The 16,967-nt window shown below is 45.6% G+C and overlaps 1 long non-coding RNA gene across 1 annotated transcript; it reads right to left on the reverse strand.

The window, feature by feature from the left end:
* Positions 1-302: 302 nt before the first annotated feature.
* LOC119434454 (uncharacterized) lies at positions 303-16,722 on the reverse strand. Its single transcript, XR_005188610.2, has 3 exons — positions 12,706-16,722; positions 12,521-12,640; positions 303-535 (listed from the first exon to the last, which is right to left on the reverse strand). It is a non-coding gene; the product is annotated as an uncharacterized LOC119434454 (long non-coding RNA).
* Between the last annotated feature and the right edge of the window lie 245 nt (positions 16,723-16,967).

Raw genomic sequence — 16,967 nt, forward strand, 5'->3', positions numbered from 1 at the left:
CTTGTTTTTTTTTTTTTTGTTTTTCTTAGCCCGTTTCAAGTTCGTGCTCAATCAGTATTTTTTCTTCATTTTGTTCGCTTTATTTGCATTTCTTTTTCCTTTCGTAACTGCTTTTACACTTGTATTGCACCTTCTTCTATTGCCTTCGGGCCTTCCAGGTGATAGTAAATGAAATGAAGATCCAGTCTTTGAAAGTAATGACTGAGTTCCGCAGCCCTGTAATTATCACATTAGATACCGCTGCTCAATTATGCTATAAACATAATTTCTGAGCAAGAAGAAATACTGCAACCATTACCGAAGCAGTGAAACTTTACTGAATGAGTAAGGTAATTCGGTCATCGAGGTGGGGTTCTCAGTCCAGGACTTCAGTGGCTTTGGCAACCGTGCTGTCCCAGGTCATCAGCAAGAGCTGCTCTTCCAGCGTCCTGCAAGTCCGCCGCATCTACCAGGATGCTGGGTCAGGTTAGAGATGGCGGGATCACCCAGTGAATCTGGGCGTTCCCGCATAGGTTGTGAAGGCATACCTGTCAACCTGCGAACATTAAAGCTTTTAAAAATCCCTCGGACACGATACCATAGGAAGGAGGGGGGACGCACACCGCGCATCTTATTTTAAAGGTTTCCACTAATCACACATCTTTTGTGAAATACGTACGCACTTTACAATGACTTACCTGTAGACGCATCACACAAGCAGCAGTATACATGGATGAGCAGAGATTGACAACCAAACATTGTTAACAGCGAAGCTGTTTAAGCTTGGCGCTGTGTCGTTCGGCGTGTAACAAAACTCGGTGGGCCGATCCTGGCGGCTGTGCAGAAAGGGTCCAAGCGCAATGGAGCATACCCCCGAGAACTAGCGAAACTGAGCCTGGGTAAGTCTAGATCAGAGTGGTTGGGACTACTTAAGCTTAGTCAGTCATGACCGCCAATAGATAGTCAATCTCTAGCTAATCGATAATCGATCAATTCCGGAAAATGCTGGGGATGACTTGGTAGTGCTTAGCCCAGCCCAAATACGTGGCCAATACCTTGCGATAGTCAATCAATAGCTAATCGATAATCGACCAATAATCTATATATATATATTATTAATTTCGGAAGATGCTGGGGATAACTTGGTAGTGCTTAGCCTAGCCCAAATACGAGGTCAATACCTCGCGATAGCCAATGAATAGCTAATCGATAATTGACAAGTAATCAATCAATTCCGGGAAATGCTGGGGATGACTTGGTAGTGCTTAATCATCATCAGCCTATATTTATGTCCACTGCAAGACGAAGGCCTCTCCCTGTGATCTCCAATTACCCCTGTCTTGCGCTATCTGATTCCAACTTGCGCCTACAAATTTCTTCATCACCCCACCTAGTTTTCAGCCGTCCTCGACTGCGCGTATCTTCTCTTGGTATCCATTCTGTAACTCTAATGGTCCACCGGTTATCCATCCTACGCATTACATGGCCTGCCCAGCTCCATTTCTTCCGCTTAATGCCAACTAGAATATCGGCTATTCCCGTTTTAACGCGAGAGCGTTAAGGGCCCCGTGTCGCAGAAAATCCGGCGTCGGCGTGCATGTCGGCGTCCGTGGCGGAGAAAACCATCCACAACCACCCCTACCGCGCAGGCCCTCCGCGTGGCCCAAGGTGTTTGTGCAGGAGAAAATCATTCCGAACCACACTGACCGCGCAGGCCATTCGTCGTGGTGCAAGGTGTTAGTGAACAAAAATTGAATTTCTCACAGTGAAATCCGTCAGAAAAATGGTAAAGTACAATTTAAGCAGAATCTACAGACATGGTCGCGTCGAACTGTTATTTGAATATAATTCTGTTACGAGGAAACTTAAACACAAACCTCATTTGCCAGCATTTCTACCATAACACCGGCTCACTCGGGGAGCCTACTTGCGAAAATCTTATCCAGATGGCGCTGGCATACTCGGCAAGTCAAATTAGGACTTGGCCTGAGAAATGCGTTTTGGACACGTGTGCGCGTCGGGGCAATAGCAAACAATTATTAAAATAATGAAAAAAAAAGGTCCTAGGGCCTTCGCATTTTAATATAAGACGACTTGTATTGCTGGGAAGACGTTTTTCCAGGGGCAATATATTTCTGTTTTAAAGTGAAGCCGACTTTAAGGGGATCGGTGTAAGCTTGGTCTTTGTAAGCTGGCTTTCCACATTCCGTGTTGCAGTGAATGAAGCCTACTTGCCGGATGCGAACGATGCGATGCGAACGGGTCCCAATAACGCTATCGCGTTCTACTCTTTAAAGGCGAAGCTTAAGCGTCCTCCAATTTTGTTCTCTGATCCACACCGCTCTCCTCCTGTCTCTTAACGTTAGGACTGACATTTTTCGTTCCATCGCTCTTTGTGCGGTCGTCACTTGTTCTCGAGCTTCTTCGTTAACGTCCAAGTTTCTGCCCCATATGTTAGTACCGGTAGAATGCAATGATTGTACACTGCTAGTGCTTAGCCAAGCCCAAATAATTGGGCAATACGTTGCGATAGCCTATGATAGCCAATCAATAGCTAATCAATCAATAATCAATAAATTCCGGAAAATGCTGGGGATGACTTGGTAGTGCTTAGCCTAACCCAAAAGCCCGGAATGGCTAGGTGCCTATCGCTCCTCTGTCTCTTTAGCACTGTGCCTCCAGTGCAAGCTACCCTTTTTTTTATGCGAATAGCATTCTTTGCCTACTTAAGCCGTTTTGAGCCCATCTATTATTGCGATAGCAATTATATGGACACTTCAACTTGATTTCTGCCATCGGCGTCGCCGGGAGGTTCGGTATGAAGTCCAAGGGCGCTAAAATCGTCGCCAAGCGCCGTATGCGCGAGTGAAAGCGCACGGGGGACGCGCGCTATCACGGAGAGCGAACGCACGGCGGAAAGCAAACGCGACCGTGGGGGTATGGGAGGGAGGGAGGCGGGGCGGCGCTGTGCTGCGGCACCAAATGCATATCTTGCAACCGGGCGCAAGGGGAACTGGCCACTCAATCTCCCACGCGAAAGCAAGAAAGCGGGAAGGCAGCGCGGGAGGGAGGGGGGGCAGCTTCTACTCTTTGTACTTTGCCCGGCTCCACACGGCTGACCTTTGTATGCGCTGTGCATTCGCCGCTCAGTTTCCGTTGAAGCGATAGACCGCACGAACCTTCGCCCGCTGCGGCGGCTGCGCTTGCTGTCAGCATTTTGACAACCGTTGTCTGCGGTCATTCAGTGATTTATTCATGTTTGCTTCTGCGCGCTGGCAATACGCTTGTTAATTCAGTTAGTAAGCGAATGTGTCCAAGTTTATGCAGCCGATGAAACTACCATCCCTACTCCGAATAGCTCTCTACTAATTTGCTATCGCAATTGGTGATTCGCCTTTCGGACGAAACTGCAACATTTTCTATCTACCTATTCGGCCTCTTACGCCGACTCAGTGGTCCAAGTTGCCTACCTGCTTGGGCCGCTAGGTATGTGGTCCTGGTCGCGATGTCGTCGTGGTCATTCAAGTGTCGACATTCCAGTTTCGTGATTTTACTCTCGTCATGCCTACTACTCCGACCCAGTGGGCCAAGTTGTCTAATAGCTTAGGCCACTAGGTATGTGTTCGGGGTCATGATGCCGTCGTCTTCGTTGCACCTTCGTCACTCCAGCTTTGTTATCCGACTCTCGCTATGACGTCGTCATCACGCCATCGTCGTCACGCTGTCGTATCATTGCCATCACTTCAGTAATGTTATAACATTGTCGTTATGTCGTCGTCGTCATACCGCCGTCGTTCCATCGACGTCAATTTTACAGCGGAGCTGTTAGAACCTCGCTATAATAATCATTCCGTCGTCCACAGCTTCGCCGAGCTGGTAGAGAGAATGAAAGCAGAGTATAAAAATAGCATCGAGCATCATAGCGGATGCGAGGTGGAGAGGAGGAGTGAGGCAGGTGGTAGTGGGACGCGTAGAGCTGCTGCTGGCGCCGACCTAGGGTGCCTCGATGCCAGCGCCGCCGTTCAGGGTGGTGCCATCCTTTGACCGCACCCGCGCCGCCACTTTCTCGCTGCGACGCCATCTTGAGTCACAGCGAGCGGTTGCGAGTGCTTGGTGCCGGTGCTTAGTTCGAGACACAGTGCGCGCGGATGCTTCGCTGACGCTTCTACTTGCTGGACAGTGTTCAGCCGCATGGATGACAAGCTTGTCAAGTGCATCGAGTCGACATGACGGGCTGTTGTGTTCCCAAGTGCACCGGATCGACGCGTAAAGGGCTTCGTTGTTTACGCTTCCCCCGGGACCCAGAGCGAAGGAAGAGATTGGAAGCCCAAGTAAAGCGGTATCACTGGAAGGCAACGGATAGCTCCTACATTTGCGAGGTAAGTGTCAAGAAAGTTTAGACTATCGCATCGTGTCTTTCATTTAAATAAGAAAGTATTCTCTGATCCTCGCTCACGTACCTACGTTCGCTCACGAACTAAGCACTGCACCGATGCTGAGTAGCCTATGGTTTGCGAGCGCGCGTCGCATAGGCTTTTGCCGTTTTGATCGGCGCAGTCTATGCGAGTAGTACCCTTATTTTAAGAACTAACGAAAATGCTTCGCCGCGAAATAGCCTTACATTAGCTACAAATCGTCATGTAAACCACCTATTTTACTTTTTCACGGGAAGCACACATCGTGTGTCTCTTGTTTTTTTTTTCCCCTCAGTTTCTTTTTTCGCTACTGGTTATTTGGGACTAAAGAACGCAGTGCTTCTTCTGGGGAGAGCGGCTGTTGTGTACGTGGCAAGCGAAGCATTGTGATTTTCTCTATTCTCAGCAGATATCTTGCGGATCTCAGGTTGTTACGTTATATAGCTGATTTTTTAGACGAATATATTTGTAGCGTGGTGCTCGTAAGCCGATGGTCATTCGTGCTCATTCCCGATCGTAGTTGGGTACTGTGACGGTCTTTAAATGCGTGCACGGTATGCCCAGGTGTAGTAGAGTTAAGGGGCATCATGGGACCAAAATGTTTCGGCGCTTTCTGGCATGGTGTCTGTTGTAGCCCGTGCATTTCTTCGAAACGTGTGAAGCGAGGTAATACAGCATTACTTCTGCGAAAATTTATTTTTAAGCACTGTAATGGGTTCTCTGTATTTACAAGGCAACTTTTCATATCAATAATCACTTTTGTTGTTTTACTTGTACTTAGAAACACTTTGAAGAGGACCAGTACGAGGGAAATCGACAGGATGGGCGCCGTCTGTTAAAGTCAACAGCCCTACATCATGGACTATATTTTCGAAGTGAAAAACATTGCTAATCTGTATTTGACTGTCTTAGTTTCATTTACGGTTTTTGTACGCGATATGTATGCAGTGTTGTTTGTTTTTTCAATGTAGTTATCAGTGTTCTAATGGTTATTTATAAAATGTTCTGTACTCGCCATCGATGTGTTTGGCTGATGCGACATATTCGATGGTAGCTGATGTATTCTGGCTGGATATCTTGATTAATATTACCCGCGGTTGCGTTTTCTTGTTTGCATTCTTGTTTTCGATTTATATTGTGTGTAATAAGGTTGATGTACTCACTTGAACCCCCCCCCCATGTAATGAATAAATTTTAAAAAAACTCACTATCCCGAATTGTGTGTCGAGCCTACCTTGCGATTTTTTTATCTCGTCTTTTAACATAACCTTCAGGCGCCACACAGTACATATAATTTTTCATGTACATATCTCTTTCATGATTGATTGTACTAGACATTATAAGTAAATGTATTTTGTGCATCGTTTGGTTTCTTGTGTGTACTACGCAAGATTGACACAGACAAGTTACGTTAAATGTTTCTCTACAGCACTAACTAAACCTTATTTTCACATCGCGGTTATTTTTACACCAGCTTAATCCTGTCAGCACAGTTTTGTGGGCCAAAAAAAGCAAAATTGCGCGTAGATATCGTCAAATAATTGCAACGAACGCGAAGAGCACGCGCAACGCAAGGGAAACTAACCGCCGTGCGCGAGTGGCTGGCTACGGTAAAGGAGGCGTGATGTGTAAACCAAAATACAACAGCGAAAAAGAAAAACTTCCACACACAGGGGGTCGCAAACCTTATATACCAAGCATCGAAGCGCAAAAAAAATAGTGCGTATTTCAAACATACGCACGGCATATTAAATGTAAATTGAATTAGGCAACTTGGGGCATGTTCGCGGCGCCATACATTTACGTCTTGGACCTTCGACGAGTTAACGGCTATTGGTTATAAAGATGTGCAGATGCGATACCGATAAAAAAAATCATCAAGGCAAAGCACTTGGAAGTGCGCCGCGAGTAACACTATTTATGAACGCAAGCGTAGCCGAGTCCGAGCTCGTGTGATTCAATATGGCGGCGCCAGCGGGGTTGTCTCCACCCTGAACGGCGGCGCTGGGCATCGAGGCACCCTACGCCGACCGCATCGCGCGCGCCCGGTGTCCGTGACTGCAGCCGATGCCTCTGGCGGCGGCACGGCAGGTTTCTACCAGAGAACTGGACACTCGTCGCTTCCGAAAGATTAGACAGATTTAGTTTAGCGTGGTTACCGGAATAGCGGGCGTACCGGTATAAACCTTTTCGCGGCGATCCCGTGGGCGCTGCCATATTTGATCACGTGGTGACGCGTCCATTGCTTGCCTCCACTGCCTCCTTGTTTACAATGGAAGTGTACGACGCCGGCGCGGCTTAGAAAACCTGTTTTCGGCGCTATCGTAGACGGTGACTAGGTGGACGACATGAAGCTTTGATCACAGCCTCGGAGAACATGCAAAAGCGCTTTCGGAGCCGATTACGCTATGTCCAAACTGCGCAAGCAGCGTATGTGGTGCTTGTTCTAAAAGCGGGGCTAGAAATGTATTCCAAGCTATCCAAGCTTTCCGATGATGAATTCAGTCAGGATTAGTGTGTTTTGCTCTTTGTTCGTTATTCGGCAAATATTTTGAAGCAGTGGCTTGTCAGTTTGTGACTCAGTGAAGTTCCTCGGTGCGGCCACTATCTGATTATTTTCTGCCTAATCGCTCGCGGGTGTGCTCAGTTCCGAACTTCCAATAGATTTAATCTTGGCTTGAAACGTAGCTGTTTTGTACATTGTAATACCTTGTAGCATATATATATATATATATATATATATATATATATATATATATATAATATATTACGGCTAGTAAGTCGCTTACACTTGTGGACCGTCACGAAACATTCAGCTTCGAGTCCGTCATTTATTGTGCGTATACAGTGCGTATATATTCAAGTGTGCGCCCATTCACTTATTCTTGATACGTCGGCGATAGAGTGGGCGTAAGTTTTCCTGCCATTTGGGACAGATGTGTATAGATAATGTGCGCGAAACTTACTATGGCAGGAAGCGGCGCTACTCCCACTGTCATTGTTTAACGAGTGGTACTCACTCTTGCCGACGTTCTGGGGATGAAGCCCTGTCTTTGAAGGTTAGCGATACAAGGCTGGCAGATGAGCATATTTCTGTATCCTCGAGGAAAGCCGTACATCACGAATTCATTAAGTGGCGTACATCACGATCGAAGTGCCGGTAACACGTTCGGACAATTACAGCAGCGGTCCGCGAACTTGGCCACACAGATTCATTCTATTGCTTAACATGCCAGTCACTATTTTTGCAGCCAACTACTGCACACGCCTTCAATCCACATTATTCAGTCTAGCATGATTGCAGCACAGTGTGTTAGCGAAAACTCAGTTGCATTTCCGACAGCTGATCGCACAGAAGCAAGGTAGGAGCGGTAATGGTTTCGTAATCGTGCGCGGCCGCTGAGGAGAGGGATGGCGCGCCGCCGTGAGCGCCATCTCGTTTCTCTAAAACAAACTGCTCCGCGAAAAGGGTCAATAGCGGGAGAACTGGCGGCGGTCCCGGTCACCCGCTTCGAACTGAATTTGGCGTTGTTTTTATAGAATTGACTTCGTTCGTAGCAAATGACTGCGTAAACGGCTTTTGCTTAGTCTCATGCCGCTTCGACGAGAGAGTGTTATGGCTAATCTTGAGGAATTTTCGAGATCGCTTCTCGTTTCGAACGCGCCTAAGCCTAACGAGAGAAATTTTCTCCGAGATGCAAGCGCCACCTGTCGTTAAAGTCGGGAGATAGGCGCGACGACGGCATATGGCCTCTGAGATGGGCACATCTCGGAGGCTATGGTAGACAGCTTGTACTGCTTGTCTGTTTCGCTGCAGAACGGCGGACATAGCAAGTAAAAATACAACGCGCTCCTGGCTTTCATTGCGCTGCCTCTCGCACTTTCCGGACGCACACACACATAGACTTAGGTGCCCTATGTAAGCGAAATTCAAAGCGTAATGGAATAGCGTCCCGCACGTAAACTACGCTATCACGCTATACTAAAACTCTCTTTCTGCAAAGTTCGTTTGCGGAACGGTAACGCTATTTCCCTTAACCCCGCTATTACGCTAACGTTATTAAACTAAAACTGTCTACTGAAGCGAGAGCTAGGGAAGCTGAAACCAAGCGTCGCAGAAGAGAACATCCCGAGTTTAGATTGAGGGAAGCCGAGAGTTCGCGTAGGCGAAGAGATGAAGCGAAATGAAAATACTTGGTTTCCCACATTGCATTTCTGAATTACTGTGGATTTGCTATAAGAGAGATTGCCAATCTTAGCATTCTCAATCTGCGCTGGCATGTCAAAAAATTATGCGTGGCTCCGCTATCGCAAACACCAGAGACCAGCGGAGATAGGGGAAGCCTAGCAGAAAGTTAGACTAAGTACATATGTGGTTTGCCACTACTTTACTAAACTTTTCCCAGTACCGCTGGTCTCTTGGTGTTTGTGATAGCAGAGCCATGCATTAAGTGCGGCGCATTTTAGGGACCCGGGATGTCGTCCCTCGTCGGTGGGTGTCACGTACAGTGGTGAGCACTGTTAGGGTGAACACCTCATTAGTATTCAAGTTGGTATAACTTCAACATACCTTTTACTTCAGGGGGGAAATGTGCCGAATACGACGCCTAATGATGATGCCGATAAAAGAAATAATAGTTTTCTTTATTTTGTGCTAAACATCAAGTACTATAGGCTCGTGAATACTAATGGGGTGTTCGCCCTAACAGTGCTCACCACTGTACAACACAAGGACGCGTGCCGGTGCGAAAGCTCGCGCCCACGCGCACATGTAGTTTGGCCTTTAGACCCCGCGAACAAAGAAGCGCTATTTCCCGCCATGGACGCCGAACAGGTGGCACGCATGGAGCGACAGCGGGCGCTTGCTCGCGAAAGACAGCGGCGCCAGAGGGCGGACTCGGATGTGCGACAACGTGAGACGCAAGCAAAGCGTTAAAGAAGAGAGGAAATTCCCAGCTTCGTCAGGCAGCAGTCAAGGCTCAACGGCAGCGAAGGCAAGTGAATCCTGCGGTTAAAGTTAAGGAAGCTCAAGCGAAACGGCAGAAAAGGCAAGCGAATCCTGCGGTTACACTGAAGCAAGCTCAAGCTGAACGCAGGGGGAGGCAAAACACAGATAAAGACAAGCAAAACAATGATAATTACAAGACCAACAAAAGCAAAACAAACATAAACAAAAGATAAACAAAAGCACAGCACAAGGGAAACACTGGGCGAATCATTGCTCCGCACTTCCGACAGCTTTCACTTTGAGTGGAACTGCTTTAAATGATGGTTTGGATACTTCAGGTTAACTTTAGGGATTTGGTTTGAATACTTTAGGTTAACTTTGGGAATTTGCTTTCGATACTTTAGGTTTACTTTAAGGATTGGTTTGCGTTGATTTAGATTTACTTGACGTCGACGTAGTTTCCCCTGTCGGGGCGCGTGCGCTCGTGGAAGCCCAGCGCGTGCAGCAGCTCGAGCATCATTGTGCTAATGTAGAGGCAGCCTTGGCCCAAGGACAACGGCTGTTCACCGCCTATGCGGCAAACGTACGAGTAGCACCTGTGCACGGAGCATCACAGTTGCAGACAGGCAGGTGGCAACGGCAAGGAGGACACCAAATTCAAAGCTTAGAACGGTTTATGCGATATGCATGGTGTCCCATCTAACATAAAACGTGGACGGACTGCACTAATTTTTCTTCGTCTTTGTATTGTAATATACAGCTGTCATTCAATCGTTATTATACCACCCTTGTCATGCCGTCCATCGTCAGACAGTCGCTATCATGCCTCTGTTGTCGTCACGATATATCGTCGTCACACAGGTTTCGCGGTACAGTTACTCTCCCGCCATTGTCATCACACACTCGTCGCCATCCCATTGTCCCAATGCCATTGGCATGCCATCGTCATCGTTTTAACTTCGACATTTGATTCGTCATCACTTCAGTACCGTCATCTCATTGTTGTCATGCCCGCTTCATCATGCCCGCTTCATCGATCCATCGACGACATTCGTTGTGCGTCATTCTATGTTAATCGTGATACGGTCACTAGTCGTGATCATGCCGCCGTTGTGATGCCATGGACGTCATTGCGTCGTCGTTAAAATGTCATGAAGCTTAGATTTAACAAAGCCAAGGACTGGTTCATGCAGTTCTCGTGGTTTACCTAATTGCACCACTGTGTTCTTGCATGAGGTTTTCTTAGCTTTTCACATGAAGTTCTGTGTTTACATGGTGGCCAATGCTTTCAGTTTTTTGCTGCTGCTACTCATCAGCAAACGTTCCACAATTTGCAATGAAACACCTTTGGCTGATGTCACTAGCTCTTTCAGCTTACCAAGGTTGGTTTCAAATGCAAAGCACGAATGTGCCCAAAACGGTCCCTGAAGAGCTACTTTTTGGCAAGTGCATAATTTGATGCATATTAAGTCATCTGCTTTTTGCTGTATGGAAACTGTGTGTCTACAACAAATCTGGCAAGGCAATGTGTGCCCCCTTTCCGTGACATCTTTTGAAGACACACAGTCCTTCAGCAAGAGGCAAATGCCTTTTACAAAAAGTGAGAAAGTGTTTCAAATATTCTGATGGCGAAATTCCCTGAAGGCATGGAAGTGAAAAATACAAAAGCCGCTGCTGCCATTCTGTAGCTTTCCAATACTTTCTCAAAGCCAAAGAACGCTGAAGGCAAACAAAGCAGAGTGGTGGCTTTAGACTTTGGAGGCGGTTGTCCAGCACTTCAAAAACCGGTGGTGTCCCAATATAATATGGCTCATTGACATCTGTTAGCCACCGATCAGTGAGCTGCAGAGTCACACCAAGCAATACGCAGTGCATATAATCAGGAGTAAAACCCCAAATTATATCAAAGTGCCTCAGGTTGATGAGAGGAGACAGCCCTTTGATACCACTGATTGAGGTCCCAGAAGATTCAGCTTGAGCCATTTGTTGAAGTGTCAAGTCATGCATCCATTCTTTGGGAATGTCTGCCGGGTACTTGATGGTTCCTACACACATCTACGTAAAAGTATAAATTAACCATACCACACAATAGACTTCAGTACTTTTGATGCAATCAATTTTTCTCTGTTTTGACTATTTCCAGTTCTCGCCATGATTCTTCCTGACCAGAGGAGATTTCATTAGGCCCTAGACTTAATCAACCTTTCACTGCAACTGAAAAGACTGCAAGATTTTAGTACAATATGCGCCATGTTTAGAGGACTGTAAAAGTAAATGTTTACGAAATTAGATCAACATAGTATATTACACATCAAACTACAATGTACCACTATAAGAGGTCTCTTTGACTTGCCTGCACCACCTGAACCAGTTACGAGGTTCTGCACCCTGCCATTTGTTTCAACAGTGTAGCGACGGCGGCTTCTGAATTACACCGAGAAAAGGTGCTGGGTTGGTTCTCGGTTTTTCTGCATCCTCCCTACTTACAGTACCACGTTAGTGCAGACAAGTAGGTACGAAGCAGATGACGCAGCACACGGGCACAAGCACCGCTGAAACCCTGCTCATGTGCATCTGCTGTGTCTGTGCAACGCGGGGCGTGTTTACGTCAAACGTATATACTAGAATGTTGTGTATTCACCATAGCCCACAATTCAACCATTTGTACTCATCAATTTGAAATGCGATTTCAGATTAAACAACATAATGTCTATAAATTGTTAGCGCAGGTGGTTCTCTTGTGTACTTATTGCACTCTAAAGCCAAGGAATAAAATTGCAGGGGAACATTATCACCCACATTTGCCAGTCAAGGCATGATAAGTGTAGAGTTTTGCTTGCACTGATGAAAGTCGGCTGCACCATTTCTCACATTATCAAGCCTTGCCATGAACTGGTTCGCATTGGTGCCGGCAAATCGGACAAACTTATGAAATTGCACCCAAGTTCCTTCAATATTATGTTAAATTCAATGTCATGTTGATGGCAGTGCACTTAAACTGAATTTTTTATAAGAGGAACTAATTTCCACAGTATCTTTGTCTTAAATGAAGTCTGGAGAAATAATGGCACCTAAATTAAATGGATGCGAGTTTGCCACAATGCATGGGCAGAATTAAAGAGACGGAAGAAGCGAGAGAAAAAAGATGAAAAAAAGATAGTCAAAAAAATTTTCGCACCATCTACAGTCTCCCCTGGGTGAAGACACCAGCCTCAACCATGGTAGCCATTGAAATGGACAATGTTCTGGAGGAGTGCTCCCTTGCCAGTGCATCAGCAGTACAACTCGCATAGTATACCTGAAATTATAAAGCAAGAGGTGAAATTAAAATAGTTTAACACACATTTGCCTGAGCTCAATTACCTTGAAGTGAATGCTTTGTGACCCAGCTTTCCATGTGACTGGCCGTTTCAAGCTGATTCATCTGCTCCACGAATGACTTTACGAACAGTCATGTCAGCATGGAACTGTCCATACACCCCCAAGCTGGTATCAGAACATTCTTGCTACGCAGATGTGGTGGCAACTCATTTATGCTCACTTGAATAGGCCAAATCGAATACTTGGATGACTTGAAAATCGGTGCCCCATCTACATTGAGCAGAAGCGTAACGTCAAGACGAGAAATCTTCACCCTAATGTCTTTATACATCTGACTGTCAGTCAAATCAGACATTTGGCTGTTACCTCTGTTCTCAGCAATGTCTTCAAGTTGACTGGAAAGGGCAGCTGCCACAGATGTATCAGCAAGAAGAGAGATTTGCTGTTCGAGCGGCAACTTCAAAGTGGCCATCGAGGAGCATTTTGCCGCCACTGTAATTTTTATGACAAATTGAACAGCAGCCCTCAACGCTGTTTCTTTCTTGGAGTTTTCCTGAAGTTTCAGCCAGCCGCATCAAGCATTCTGTGCAGTAGAAGTGAAATCTCGCGGCTTCGACACCTGCACCAACATACATCTTGAAAAAATATTTGGTTGCAGGAACGTCTTTCTTGTCAAGAACGTACGTGATCAGCTTCTGGAGAGCTTCCACGACATTCCAGGGAAGCCCAAACTCTATCGTGAAATTGACTGTTAGAGCAAGCAGGTCTTGCGGCGGGAGACTGTTGTGTGCGTGGACTTCATGGTCACCATCAACTGCTGCAGAAGCTGTTTCGGTACCGCTCTCGTCACCAGACCAGAAAAACTGATCTGTTCCACTGGCAGCATCACCAGACACTGTATCAGAAAACTGGGAAAACAGTTCATCTTCCATCTGGCCATCATCGCCAAATTCTCCTGCACGGCCATTTGTGTCAAGGAAGTGAAGGGGCGTTGCGTCACAGTCGGGCCGCTGTGGTAGCGGCGCAGCAGTTGACACCGATGCAACAGACGCACTTTGTGCACCTGCCACTAGCGGGTCACATGAAGGTGTTCCCATCAAACGAAATATCGTTGTCTTCGGGAGATCCACGACACCACTGTTACCACCGCAGTCAAGGTAGCATTCGCTCCGCTTCATCTTCAACACACGAGGCTTAAAACAGTGCAATACAAAAAAAAACGTTTACATGCAGAAATACTGCGTAGAATAAATATGTACAGCCACTCAATTTAAAACACTTCTGGCACTTGCCAGCGAGCCTCAATGTTCCTCAGTGCGAACCACGATCTCACTGAAACAAATTTAGTATAAGCGACGACGCACGCACATGCAACGTAATGCCGATGATGATGGTGGCAACCTGTACAGTGAGCAGTCAATGAACGCATGCCAGACCATCGCCCTCATTTACCAAATCTACAATAAAACTCTTGCCAGAGACAAGAAAAAAAAAGCCAGATGCTAAATAGGTATAAAGCACATTTAATTATTATGAAATACACAGTTACCCTACCGTACTTAGCACATTTGCTTAGCAAAAAATAATGTTTGCACGTAGTTTTGTTTGGTGTTATATAAAATTAGCCTAAGTCAGCCTTTGTACGTCAGTGTGTAGACTCCTGAAATAATAATTTAAAAAAGTCCACAAAACGAATATCGCCTCAAAGTTATTTGGTTGGGGAAGGTGATATGGGGGGGACATCGCGATCATCAGCGTCAGTGCTAGGCACGTTTTCCTGTTTGTTGCTGATCGTTTGTCTATTATTGGCTTTTTGTGGCTCGTCGTTTAGTTCCTTTATATATAGCTCAGCTTTTGTCATCCATTTTAATTGTAGTTTGCTTTCTAAATTTTTATCTAGCCTCCATCCATTTTTTTTCTCTCTTTTTTGTATTTAGTTCTGTTAGTGTTAATACACCATGTTTGCACTTGTACGGTTTGTACATGAAGAGAACAACCGGCTGCATATCGTAACAATCGATGACATAGAAAAGTTTAATCCCGGTGATGAAACAGATTTTGATAACCAACTGCTATATTCTGTCATGTGGCGAGACGACGTGAATGAAGAAAATACTGGAACCTACAGTGGGCAAATCCTGATGCTGGACCGTAAGTAGCTCACAATATTCTCTCGTTTAATTATGAGGTGTTCCTATTTCTCTGGCAATTGTGAAAATTTTAAAGTGACTCGCAACATTCGCATATCTGGAAACAGTTCTTTGTGAACAGAACCATTTCGGGACGTCACCAATTACTTACAAAACGTGACACTCGCATATAGAGCATGTTGAATTATTGTAGATTATTTTTCTTTTATTTAGCGCCCATTCATTTAATGGTGACGATCGCTCTTGATACAGGAATGCAGGACCGGTAAACTAAAAAAAAAACTACGCAATTCTCACGAAAAGATATGTAAATCAAGATATGCGAAAATATATGACAGTAAAGCAGACATATGCGTGCAAATAAAAATAGTAAAGTAACAGTAAAACTGTGATAGATGGTAAGTTGATCTATAGAGTTACGGTAATATTATGCAGGTGCAATACATTCACTCATCTTGCTGGTTAAATAAATATTACACCACCGGACTGTGACTGCTTTCACGAACTTTTTAAAACATGTTCTCTTGGCTGCTAGGAGGTTGGGTGAAACGTTTTAGGAATGCAAGAAGCATAATGCTCGGTAGCTTTCGTTAAAGGCACACGAAGCGGCTTGAAAAAGCATCAAGCAAGAAAGAGGGTACATATTCCAAAGCTTTATGTGGAAGATGAAACAACAGATAAAGAAGAAGACAAAGACAGAAAGGTAATGATTTTTCACCAACTATCACGGGAGTATAAACCAAATACATCAACAAAGTATATACAGCATGCATTGTTTGCACACGTCGTTTAGCCTAAATTATATTTGTACTCCTGCATACACATATATGAGCCGTTGGATAGTATTGCACATTACATTGAAGAAAGTGCTGCTCCACCCAGTTTCCCACGAGATTAGTATGCATGCCTTCCTTTTTCTGTCTGCAGAGGCGCAAGCATGATTGTGAAGCAGCAAAAGCAACTGCATATGAGCAGAATTGCAAGTTTAGCTTCACTCTATCACTCCTGTCAGAAAAGGAATTGTCATTCTTGAATGAGCCATAGTGTGTGCTCTGACACTGATAGTTTTCTAGTACAAAAAGTCTTGTCACTGCCTGTGGCATTTAAAAGTATATGTGTTGTAAATATATATATATATGTGTGCCTCAGTACCATTTGTTGAAAGTTAGCTTCTATATTACTCCTCTTGTTTCTAGCATTTCAAACCTGTTACAGTGTCCTTCCCAACGAGGCCAGTTGTGAACTGTTATGTGCTAAAAACGTTTCTTTTTCTGTTTACAGCGCAGAAGCCAGACTTTTCATACATAGGAGACGGCTTTGTAAGTTATATTTTGTTGCTTAACACTGTTTAGCAATTTGGCAGCATGGTAACAAAAGTCTTTTTTGCTCATGTGTAGCACAAACACTGCATATGTTTATGTATCATAGTCCCAACTGAGGATGGTGTGCAAAGCATTTTACAAACGAGTGGACTAATTACAGCTCGCCAAGTCCTTTCATATTTTTCTGTGCTCATTGTCAGTCTGATTATTTCTGTATGGTGTTATGTAAGCACACAAGCTAAATTGTCACAATCAACTTGGTTGTGCCAGAGTCCTTCAATGCTCTTGTGATCACGAAACTCCGCCGTAACGCTATGGGAGAGCCTGCTATGCTGCCGGAGCTGCCGCGCAGCGGTGCTGGGAGCCCGGTGGGAACTAGACGAGAGGTGCGTGCTGTGTCATAAGAGCTGGGCGCCCAAGGAATCTGGCAGCATCGGCGGTCAGTTTTCCTCATTTAGCATAATTTGTAGATCTGACGGCTTTGAGCATTGTGTACGAGGACACAGGGATGGTACACGTGAGCGACGATGCCTAAAACTTGCTATATACCGGGTTGTCGCTCCGGTTACAGAAGTAAGAGCGAAAAGGTCTCGTTTTGTTTACCAAGTGACGCCGATGAGCGGGAGAAGTGGAAACGTGCAATACCACGACAGGAAGCTGGCGGATTTACATTTGACTCTCAACACGTCCGAGCGTGCGAAAAACATTTTGACACCACGGACGTTGTTCGAAGCGACGAGTTCGTAGTGAAAGGAGATGCGATGTCATTGCAACGCGAGAAGGCCAAGTTGCGGCCCGGCGCCGTTCCTAGGCTGTTCGAAGGGCTGCCGGT

Source organism: Dermacentor silvarum, unplaced genomic scaffold (assembly GCF_013339745.2).
Source record: "Dermacentor silvarum isolate Dsil-2018 unplaced genomic scaffold, BIME_Dsil_1.4 Seq1079, whole genome shotgun sequence".
In the NCBI taxonomy this organism is placed as follows: domain Eukaryota; kingdom Metazoa; phylum Arthropoda; class Arachnida; order Ixodida; family Ixodidae; genus Dermacentor; species Dermacentor silvarum.